We start from the raw sequence: 11,838 nt of genomic DNA on the forward strand, positions 1-11,838 counted from the left end.
CTATCTATCTATCGATCTATCGATCTATCGATCTATCGATCTATCGATCGATCTATCTATCTATCTATCTATCTATCTATCTATCTTGTTTTCTTGTTTTCAGTAGTATCGCAATGTGTCACTCCTACAACATTCATTCCTTTCAACCGATCAACATCTTAAACCAAATTTTTGTTTTGATTTCGAATTTCCTTCTTAAAAAATACATCGCTCGCTCTTTAAAATGATATTAATTTCGGTAATTGTTTTTTCGCTCTCTCATTTACAATAAATCATCACACATCTGTTTAAGAAGCATGAGAAAAACAGCAGCAACAAAAATTCTTTGTTTGTTTGAGATTCTTTAAATTAGGAAAATTTTCCAGTAGAAAATCTACACTTGTCTGTCATCATTAGTTTATCTGTGAACGAAAAATCTATATTTTACCAGTTTCTTCTGGAAGTCTGAGTGTGTGTAAACAAACGACAGGCGAGTCGGTGCAGTCAGTCAGTTAGTGAGTGCGTGTAAATGTACATGATACTACTACCGCTGTTTCTTTGTTGATTTTACAAAACTACAGCAAAAACACCAACAACAACAGCATTGAGAAATATAAAAGAAAAAAAATAATTCACATAATAGCAGGAAACGCCCTTATTTGTTTATGAACCTTTATGAAAAAAATATGAGAAATCCACACACACACACTTTCATAAACACATAGATACACTTACAGCTGTAGCACGTTCCGTACTTTCCTCTGCTGTCATCTGTTTTTCCTCTTTTTGCCTTGTTCCTACTTACATTTACACTTTTCTTCTTTAAATTCACTACTATCCTACAAACAACAACAAAAAATAGCAACAAATTGCAAAAAAGTATAAAAACTACCTGCAAAATAAAATCTTTGGAAAAAAATTAAAATTATGTTCGGTACATGAATGAACCTCAATGCATGTGTCAGTTGGTGACATATGAAATGAGTGAGTGAATGACTAACTTAAAGCAGGTTGATTATCTTTTATTATTCTTCTTTGGGACTATTTTTTTTAAACTAAATTAACCTAATTAATATTGTTTCTTGGTTTTTGTCATTAAGTTTTGTTTGTAGTTTTTGTTCATTTTAACATATTTGAATGCAAAATTATTCAGGTTTCCGAAAATTGTATGAATTTTTTTGCACCTGCCTTTTTTAAACATTTTTGTTTATTGATTTATTTTTGATCATTTTTCTCTGCACCAGTTTCGTATTATTTTTTTTTCTCTCCTCTATGTTTGATGAACCAAGAATTAACGAACGTAATACTATACATCTGTCGGTGTTTTAATTTGTTTGTTGTTGAAATTATTTCACATTATTTGTTTATAAACTTGAAAATTTACACACATTTTTTTTAATTTTATTTTTAAATAACGATGATTTCATAACCGAAGATTTTTAATATATTTTAAATACAAAATAAAATACGAGGTCAAGAGACAAGTTAAAAGGCGTTTTTTAATGATTTAGGAGTAAAAGTCACAAAAATTAAAATATATTTAAAATAATCCGGATAATGTTTTCTAAATGAAAATATTGTTCATTTGTCGATATACTCGTAACTGAACTATAACTGAACTAAAACTTGGCCAGAACTGAACTAGAACTGACTTAGAACTGAATTAGAACTGAACTAGAACTGAACTAGAACTGAACTAGAACTGAACTGGAACTGAACTAGAACTGAACTAGAACTGGACTAGAACTGGACTAGAACTGAACTAGAACTGAACTAGAACTGAACAAGAACTGAACTAGAACTGAACTAGAACTGAACTAGAACTGAACTAGAACTGAACTAGAACTGAACTAGAACTGAACTAGAACAAAACTAGAACTGAACTTGAACTGAACTTGAACTGAACTTGAACTTGAACTGAACTTGAACTGAACTTGAACTTGAACTGAACTTGAACTGAACTTGAACTGAACTTGAACTGAACTTAAACTGAACTTGAACTGAACTTGAACTGAACTGAACTTGAACTGAACTTGAACTGAACTTGAACTGAACTTGAACTGAACTAGAACTGAACTAGAACTGAACTTGAACTGAACTATAACGGAACTAACATTAATCTGGAATTGAACTCTCAATAAATTGGTTTCATTTACTATTTCTTAAATGTTTCTATTGTCCGGCTATTAAACGGATCATTTCTATACCTACGTGTCTGTAAGTTCTTAATAAACCTGTTGTAATTGATAATTTATAACAATATTTATTTTTATTGAAACTAGAATTTTGCTGTAATTTCTGTTAAAACAGTTGTAATTAAGATTTCATTTCGATTTAATTTACATAAATCGTTAATAAATACAAGAAATACTATAATTCCTGTTGTCATTTATTAAAATACTGATATTTTTTCTAAAAAGTAGACTATTTAAAAAAAGAAACAACTATTAGCAAATGAAACTACTTAATAAGTAAATAAATTTATTACCAGAATAAACTATGAACACTTTAAAATGCCACTTATCTCTCTATTAAATAAAATTAAACAAAATAAATTACAAAGTAACGTTTTTATTATGAAATCGCATAAATAACCGTTTAATTGTTTTGTCGCTTTAAAAATATAATAATGAGGCGCCATCTTTAAAAAAATTCAATTACACAAAAATAAATAAAATAAATAATAACTGAAAGACTGACAGATTACAATACTGTGTTGACGTCTGTATAATTGGAATGCTAAGAAATAAACAAAACAGCAAACGAAATGAAAAAAAAAATGTTTAATAAAATAAAAATACAGAAAAAAGATTATTCGTTTATTTTTTAGCAAGGTCAATATAGAAACAAAAATAAAAACATAAAAATCGGTATATAATCATAATGAAATCATTGATTTATTTAGTACATTTTTGAGAATATTTATAACTGACACCTTTATGTTCCAAAAACATAAAGGATTAAACGTCAGAAGGTAAAATGAATGTTTATTTTGTTAAATATTTGCAAATCACTGTTCTAGTTCTGTTTTAGTTCTGTTTCAGTTCTGCTCTAGTTCTGTTCTAGTTCTGTTCTAGTTCTGTTCTAGTTCTGTTCTAGTTCTGTTCTAGTTCTGTTCTAGTTCTGTTCTAGTTCTGTTCTAGTTCTACTTGAACTGAACTTGAACTGAACTTGAACTTGAACTGAACTTGAACTGAACTTGAACTTGAACTGAACTTGAACTGAACTTGAACTGAACTTGAACTGAACTTAAACTGAACTTGAACTGAACTTGAACTGAACTGAACTTGAACTGAACTTGAACTGAACTTGAACTGAACTTGAACTGAACTAGAACTGAACTAGAACTGAACTTGAACTGAACTATAACGGAACTAACATTAATCTGGAATTGAACTCTCAATAAATTGGTTTCATTTACTATTTCTTAAATGTTTCTATTGTCCGGCTATTAAACGGATCATTTCTATACCTACGTGTCTGTAAGTTCTTAATAAACCTGTTGTAATTGATAATTTATAACAATATTTATTTTTATTGAAACTAGAATTTTGCTGTAATTTCTGTTAAAACAGTTGTAATTAAGATTTCATTTCGATTTAATTTACATAAATCGTTAATAAATACAAGAAATACTATAATTCCTGTTGTCATTTATTAAAATACTGATATTTTTTCTAAAAAGTAGACTATTTAAAAAAAGAAACAACTATTAGCAAATGAAACTACTTAATAAGTAAATAAATTTATTACCAGAATAAACTATGAACACTTTAAAATGCCACTTATCTCTCTATTAAATAAAATTAAACAAAATAAATTACAAAGTAACGTTTTTATTATGAAATCGCATAAATAACCGTTTAATTGTTTTGTCGCTTTAAAAATATAATAATGAGGCGCCATCTTTAAAAAAATTCAATTACACAAAAATAAATAAAATAAATAATAACTGAAAGACTGACAGATTACAATACTGTGTTGACGTCTGTATAATTGGAATGCTAAGAAATAAACAAAACAGCAAACGAAATGAAAAAAAAAATGTTTAATAAAATAAAAATACAGAAAAAAGATTATTCGTTTATTTTTTAGCAAGGTCAATATAGAAACAAAAATAAAAACATAAAAATCGGTATATAATCATAATGAAATCATTGATTTATTTAGTACATTTTTGAGAATATTTATAACTGACACCTTTATGTTCCAAAAACATAAAGGATTAAACGTCAGAAGGTAAAATGAATGTTTATTTTGTTAAATATTTGCAAATCACTGTTCTAGTTCTGTTTTAGTTCTGTTTCAGTTCTGCTCTAGTTCTGTTCTAGTTCTGTTCTAGTTCTGTTCTAGTTCTGTTCTAGTTCTGTTCTAGTTCTGTTCTAGTTCTGTTCTAGTTCTGTTCTAGTTCTGTTCTAGTTCTGTTCTAGTTCTGTTCTAGTTCTGTTCTAGTTCTGTTCTAGTTCTGTTCTAGTTCTGTTCTAGTTCTGTTCTAGTTCTGTTCTAGTTCTGTTCTAGTTCTGTTCTAGTTCTGTTCTAGTTCTGTTCTAGTTCTGTTCTAGTTCTGTTCTAGTTCTGTTCTAGTTCTGTTCTAGTTCTGTTCTAGTTCTGTTCTAGTTCTGTTCTAGTTCTGTTCTAGTTCTGTTCTAGTTCTGTTCTAGTTCTGTTCTAGTTCTGTTCTAGTTCTGTTCTAGTTCTGTTCTAGTTCTGTTCTAGTTCTGTTCTAGTTCTGTTCTAGTTCTGTTCTAGTTCTGTTCTAGTTCTGTTCTAGTTCTGTTCTAGTTCTGTTCTAGTTCTGTTCTAGTTCTGTTCTAGTTCTGTTCTAGTTCTGTTCTAGTTCTGTTCTAGTTCTGTTCTAGTTCTGTTCTAGTTCTGTTCTAGTTCTAGTTCTGTTCTAGTTCTGTTCTAGTTTTGTTCTAGTTCTGTTCTAGTTCTGTTCTAGTTCTGTTCTAGTTCTGTTCTAGTTCTGTTCTAGTTCTTTTCTAGTTCTGTTCTAGTTCTGTTCTAGTTCTGTTCTAGTTCTGTTCTAGTTCTGTTCTAGTTCTGTTCTAGTTCTGTTCTAGTTCTGTTCTAGTTCTGTTCTAGTTCTGTTCTAGTTCTGTTCTAGTTCTGTTCTAGTTCTGTTCTAGTTCTGTTCTAGTTCTGTTCTAGTTCTGTTCTAGTTCTGTTCTAGTTCTGTTCTAGTTCTAGTTCCGTTCTAGTTCTGTTCTAGTTTTGTTCTAGTTCTGTTCTAGTTCTGTTCTAGTTCTGTTCTAGTTCTGTTCTAGTTCTGTTCTAGTTCTGTTCTAGTTCTGTTCTAGTTCTGTTCTAGTTCTGTTCTAGTTCTGTTCTAGTTCTGTTCTAGTTCTGTTCTAGTTCTGTTCTAGTTCTGTTCTAGTTCTGTTCTAGTTCTGTTCTAGTTCTGTTCTAGTTCTGTTCTAGTTCTGTTCTAGTTCTGTTCTAGTTCTGTTCTAGTTCTGTTCTAGTTCTGTTCTAGTTCTGTTCTAGTTCTGTTCTAGTTCTGTTCTAGTTCTGTTCTAGTTCTGTTCTAGTTCTGTTCTAGTTCTGTTCTAGTTCTGTTCTAGTTCTGTTCTAGTTCTGTTCTAGTTCTGTTCTAGTTCTGTTAGTTCTAGTTTTGTTCTAGTTCTGTTCTAGTTCTGTTCTAGTTCTGTTCTAGTTCTGTTCTAGTTCTGTTCTAGTTCTGTTCTAGTTCTGTTCTAGTTCTGTTCTAGTTCTGTTCTAGTTCTGTTCTAGTTCTGTTCTAGTTCTGTTCTAGTTCTGTTCTAGTTTGTTCTAGTTCTGTTCTAGTTCTGTTCTAGTTCTGTTCTAGTTCTGTTCTAGTTCTGTTCTAGTTCTGTTCTGTTCTAGTTCTCTTCTAGTTCTGTTCTAGTTCTGTTCTAGTTCTGCTCTAGTTCTGTTCTAGTTCTGTTCTAGTTCTGTTCTAGTTCTGTTCTAGTTATGTTCTAGTTCTGTTCTAGTTCTGTTATAGTTCTATTTTAGTAATGTTAAAGTTCCCTTTTAGTTACGCTCTAGTTCCGTTCTTGTTCTGTTCTTGTTCTAGTTGAGTTCTACTTCAGTTCTAATTCAGTTCTAGTTCAGTTCTAGTTTAGTTGTAGTTCAGTTCTAGTTCTGTGCTAGTTCCGTTCTAGTTCAGTTCTAGTTCAGTTCTAGTTCAATTCTAAATCAGTAAACATTTTTTTCTTACTTTGTGTATTTAGATTATTTCCTGTTACTTTCTTTTGCGTATGCTTAGAATTTTTCTTTAAGTGTATTTAAAATTTGAATAAATTACACTGAAATTTATTCAATAAATCTATTAATATTTCACTTTCTTTTACACAAATTTAAGCAATTAATTAAAAAATTAAGCAGTTAGTAAAACAAATATAAAAGCCAAACCACAAAATACTGGTCATTCATGTTCTCAAATAAAATTTGAAATTTTAGCTAATTAATTCTAAAGATGTTACTCAAATGTTTTCAGATAATAAAAATTCATATATAAATGATAAATTTGTTGCTAAAAATAGATTAAAGTAATTAACTGTTTTTTTCTTACGGATTGTGAACTAACAACCTAAGTATCTTTTGGGTACCAAACTTATCTATTGAATAATATTTTGGTTAAAAGTTAATACGTAGTAAAAGCAAAACTAAATAAAGAAATAATGAACAAAATACATAAATTTAATAAAGTAAAACGTATTAAAATGTTTTGTGACTGATTCTAGTAACTAATGATTATGAGAATGATGGCGATGATGACGACGATGTTAATACAGAAGTAGAGTATAGAAACAGCAGAAAAAATACTAAAATTGAAGTAAAATATATTAAAAAAAAGAACACAGTTATAGATACACATCACCTACAAAAATGTACAACAGCAAAAAATAAAAATATAGAAGCAATAATAATGAAAAAGCTAAAATAAACGTTGGAAAAATAAAAGATACAAATACACACACACAAATATAAAAACATACTCATCTATACATACATACGTATGTGCATTATTATAGAGAAGGAAGAAGAACAAAAGTAACAGAGCAAAAAAAATACAACTGGAAAAAATATTTTATAAAAGTTTAAAAGTATTTATATGACTGTCTGTCTGTCTGTCGGTCCAAACAGTCTGTCTGTCCAGCCATCCGTCCTCTATCTGTTTGTCATGAGTATTTGTATGTAGAAATGTTTAAATATTTATACTCGTGTACATAATATTATAAAGTATATACCGAGAACATACATCTCTACCTCCATATATATGTAGTATATATGTATGTATGTAAGTTTGTATATTTGCCTGAATCTGGAGTATTATATACATAAATATATCTGTGAATATATTTATCTGTATGTCTACATATAATATAGTTTTGGAAAAAGTACATGATGCTACATAATGATGACTCTTTTTTTTCCAGTTTAGTGCCATACTTAGCTGCAAAAATTCAAACATATTAGACGCTGGCAACAGGAATAGTAGTAGGGGGCAAGGGGTAAAAACTGGGTGGCAAGAATGGTCGTGTTAAAGCCCAAACAAAAATCTTTAACTTTAATAGGTAGAATTTACCTCTAAAAGAAAATATGTAGTTAAAACCTGATACATACAGCTATTTATACTTTTCCTATTGTTTTCCTTTGTGAAAATTGCAGTTTGGATTTTTTGACTCATTCCACTTTATCTATTTGCCCTTTAGTTTGAGAAGAGATATTGGTAACTATAATTTTTAATCTGTATACCACTGAACCCATTTCTTAATATATTTAGCCTTTGTTGTTCACATTTTTTTTCCTTTGGTATAACATTTTACTTCTTTTTGGCTTTAAAATGCACTATGGAAAACATATAATCGTACAAAAAATAAAAGAGATTTTATTTTAAATGAATCTACATCTAGAGATTTATTTTCATGTCCATTTCATATCTACATTCTAATTTAGTTTTAATTCAGTTGTAGTTTAGATATAGTTCAGTGCGAATACAGTGCTATTTCTGTTGTAGTCCAATTCTAGTCAAGTTCTGGTTAAGTTCTAGGTCTGTCCTGGTTCTAGTTCTGTTCTAGTTCTGTTCTAGTTCTGTTCTAGTTCTGTTCTAGTTCTGTTCTAGTTCTGTTCTAGTTCTGTTCTAGTTCTAGTTCTGTTCTAGTTCTGTTCTAGTTCTGTTCTAGTTCTGTTCTAGTTCTGTTCTAGTTCTGTTCTAGTTCTAGTTCTGTTCTAGTTCTGTTCTAGTTCTGTTATAGTTCTGTTATAGTTCTGTTCTAGTTCTGTTCTAGTTCTGTTCTAGTTCTGTTCTAGTTCTGTTCTAGTTCTGTTCTATTTCTGTTCTTGTTCTGTTCTAGTTCTGTTATAGTTCTGTTCTAGTTCTGTTCTGCTCTAGTTCTGTTTTAATTGAAAGTTATTTATACAATCAATCATATATTCTGGGGAAATACAAAAAGCTAAAAATAGAGTTTAATGCGATTACTAGGAAATCTATCAAGTTATTGGAGGATATGACTTATATCGAGTATTTAAATATTGAATCTCTTAAACTCTTCAAACTAGATTGAAATATTTGACTATAAAGCATATACATAAGTTCTAGGTCTGTCCTGGTTCTAGTTCTGTTCTAGTTCTAGTTCTGTTCTAGTTCTGTTCTAGTTCTGTTCTAGTTCTGTTCTAGTTCTAGTTCTGTTCTAGTTCTGTTCTAGTTCTGTTCTAGTTCTGTTCTAGTTCTGTTCTAGTTCTGTTCTAGTTCTGTTCTAGTTCTGTTCTAGTTCTAGTTCTAGTTCTGTTCTAGTTCTGTTCTAGTTCTGTTCTAGTTCTGTTCTAGTTCTGTTCTAGTTCTGTTCTAGTTCTTTTCTAGTTCTGTTCTAGTTCTGTTCTAGTTCTGTTCTAGTTCTGTTCTAGTTCTGTTCTAGTTCTGTTCTAGTTCTGTTCTAGTTCTGTTCTAGTTCTGTTCTAGTTCTGTTCTAGTTCTGTTCTAGTTCTGTTCTAGTTCTGTTCTAGTTCTAGTGCTAGTTCTAGTGCTAGTTCTAGTTCTGTTCTAGTTCTGTTCTAGTTCTGTTCTAGTTCTGTTCTAGTTCTGTTCTAGTTCTGTTCTAGTTCTGTTCTAGTTCTGTTCTAGTTCTGTTCTAGTTCTAGTTCTGTTCTAGTTCTGTTCTAGTTCTGTTCTAGTTCTGTTCTAGTTCTGTTCTAGTTCTGTTCTAGTTCTGTTCTAGTTCTGTTCTAGTTCTGTTCTAGTTCTGTTCTAGTTCTGTTCTAGTTCTGTTCTAGTTCTGTTCTAGTTCTGTTCTAGTTCTGTTCTAGTTATTTTCTAGTTCTGTTCTAGTTCTGTTCTAGTTCTGTTCTAGTTCTGTTCTAGTTCTGTTCTAGTTCTGTTCTAGTTCTGTTCTAGTTCTGTTCTAGTTCTGTTCTAGTTCTGTTCTAGTTCTGTTCTAGTTCTGTTCTTAGTGTTTCTAGTTCTGTTCTAGTTCTGTTCTAGTTCTGTTCTAGTTTCTGTTCTAGTTCTGTTCTAGTTCTGTTCTAGTTCTGTTCTAGTTCTGTTCTAGTTCTGTTCTAGTTATGTTCTAGTTCTGTTCTAGTTCTGTTCTGTTCTAGTTCTGTTATAGTTCTGTTCTAGTTCTGTTCTAGTTCTGTTCTAGTTCTGTTCTAGTTCTGTTCTAGTTCTGTTCTAGTTCTGTTCTAGTTCTGTTCTAGTTCTGTTCTAGTTCTGTTCTATTTCTGTTCTTGTTCTGTTCTAGTTCTGTTCTAGTTCTGTTATAGTTCTGTTCTAGTTCTGTTCTGCTCTAGTTCTGTTTTAATTGAAAGTTATTTATACAATCAATCATATATTCTGGGGAAATACAAAAAGCTAAAAATAGAGTTTAATGCGATTACTAGGAAATCTATCAAGTTATTGGAGGATATGACTTATATCGAGTATTTAAATATTGAATCTCTTAAACTCTTCAAACTAGATTGAAATATTTGACTATAAAGCTATACATCATAGAATAGAACAAATGCCAGGTGGTGAATTTGTATACAAGGTTATGAAATTAGATAGTCGTAACAAGGCTTAAAAAAGAGCCTGAATTGGCTCTTCATTATTAAGAAAAGATACATTTTTCATTAAAAATTTATTACAAACTGAAAATAATTGTGCAAAACTAATTTGTCCTCTGTGTATGTAGGCAGGTTTAAATTAAAATACCAAAGAGTGAAACGACGTCACACGTCACCTTAAAAGCAAATAGAAACAAAATTAAAAAAATAACTCAAGTCGAAAAACAAAAACAATAAAAATACAAAATAATGGATACAGAAATCTATAATTCAACTACAAACAATATTTTTTTTTTTAATACGAATATGTAAAAATAATACATTATATACTATGTATGTACATATGTACAGATAGATGTATGTACTACATTTTTATACTTATTTATTTTGTTGTATGTATGTGTGTATATAATACTGCATTGGCAATTTATTTAAATATTCACAAACGTCATGGAATTTTTTTCCATTTTATATGTATATTATTATTACTTATTATATTACTTATTTTTTATATATATAAATTTTTTTTTGTATTTTATTTGCTTTCATTATTGTTGAAATAATTGAAAACACGTGTCAAATATGGGTACAACAATCAAATACACTTTTTTCTTCTTTACACTGAAAGTTTGTCAGAGTAAATGTTTTATTTGGGAGAACTTTTTAAAAGGATTAAATTTCCTAGAGGAGTCAATGAATCCATTTTATATAGTAATTATATCATAAATTAGATTATTTGTTGGTATTGAATTTATTTAGTTTTGTATTAAAGAGAAAGTCATTGTTTACTGAAGTGGCCCCAAGTAATCAAGAGGGAGGTTAAACGTCCCTTTAATAACCCCAAGGTATGGATGTTTAAAGCTGTTCAACTAGGATTAGAAAGTAGTTAATAAACCCACTGGAAGTAAACTATTGAGGTGTTAATGAATTATCCTTTTTAAGTCAAAATGAAGAATGATTTGAATACAAAAACTACAGGGTTCTTTCGTTACAATGGCAATTATTCAATAATCTAAACGCATTACAAAATGTTATAATTATTTTATAAATAAGATCGATATGTTTTTGCTTTTTTTAACAATCACTTTCATTTTGTCCTTCCGTAAGTTTTCTCTTTACAATGTTTTTCCTAACACTTTTGTTTTATTATTTTCTAATAAATTATTTAAACTGTCATTAGTTTCTATATTTTATTGTTCCAAATTTGTCAATTTATTATTGATTTTATTTACATACACGAGTACTTACGTTTGTTTTTTTATGGAAAATTATTAATTACAATTTAGTGGGAACTTACCTGAAATAAAAAAAAACACAAAAATAAAATTGATTAATAAGTAAATATTTTTAAGGAATTCATTAAAAGCTTTATCTAAACATTATTGTATAATGAAGTATATATGCCCGTGATTCATTCTGAGGAGTGTAAATGATGTCACTCATTAGGAAATGATTAAGATGGAAAATCACAGGCATGAGTTGCATGAGTGTGAGAAAAAAAATGATGTAATATTTGAATGAAATCGAAAAGTTCAATTGATTTTTAAATGATTCAATTATTTATATGTAATCTTGACTGGACTATAAACTAAACTATAGGCTAGACTATAGACTAGATTATAGACTAGACTGTAGACTAGACTATAGAGTAGACTATAGAGTAGACTATAGACTAGACTATAGACTAGACTATAGACTAGACTATAGACTAGACTACAGACTAGACTATAGACTACACTCTAGACTAGACTATAGACTACACTCTAGACTAGACTATAGACTAGACTATAGACTAGACTATAGACTAGACTATAGACTAGACTATAGACTAGACTATAGACTAGACTA

Source organism: Lucilia cuprina, chromosome 3 (assembly GCF_022045245.1).
Source record: "Lucilia cuprina isolate Lc7/37 chromosome 3, ASM2204524v1, whole genome shotgun sequence".
NCBI lineage: Eukaryota > Metazoa > Arthropoda > Insecta > Diptera > Calliphoridae > Lucilia > Lucilia cuprina.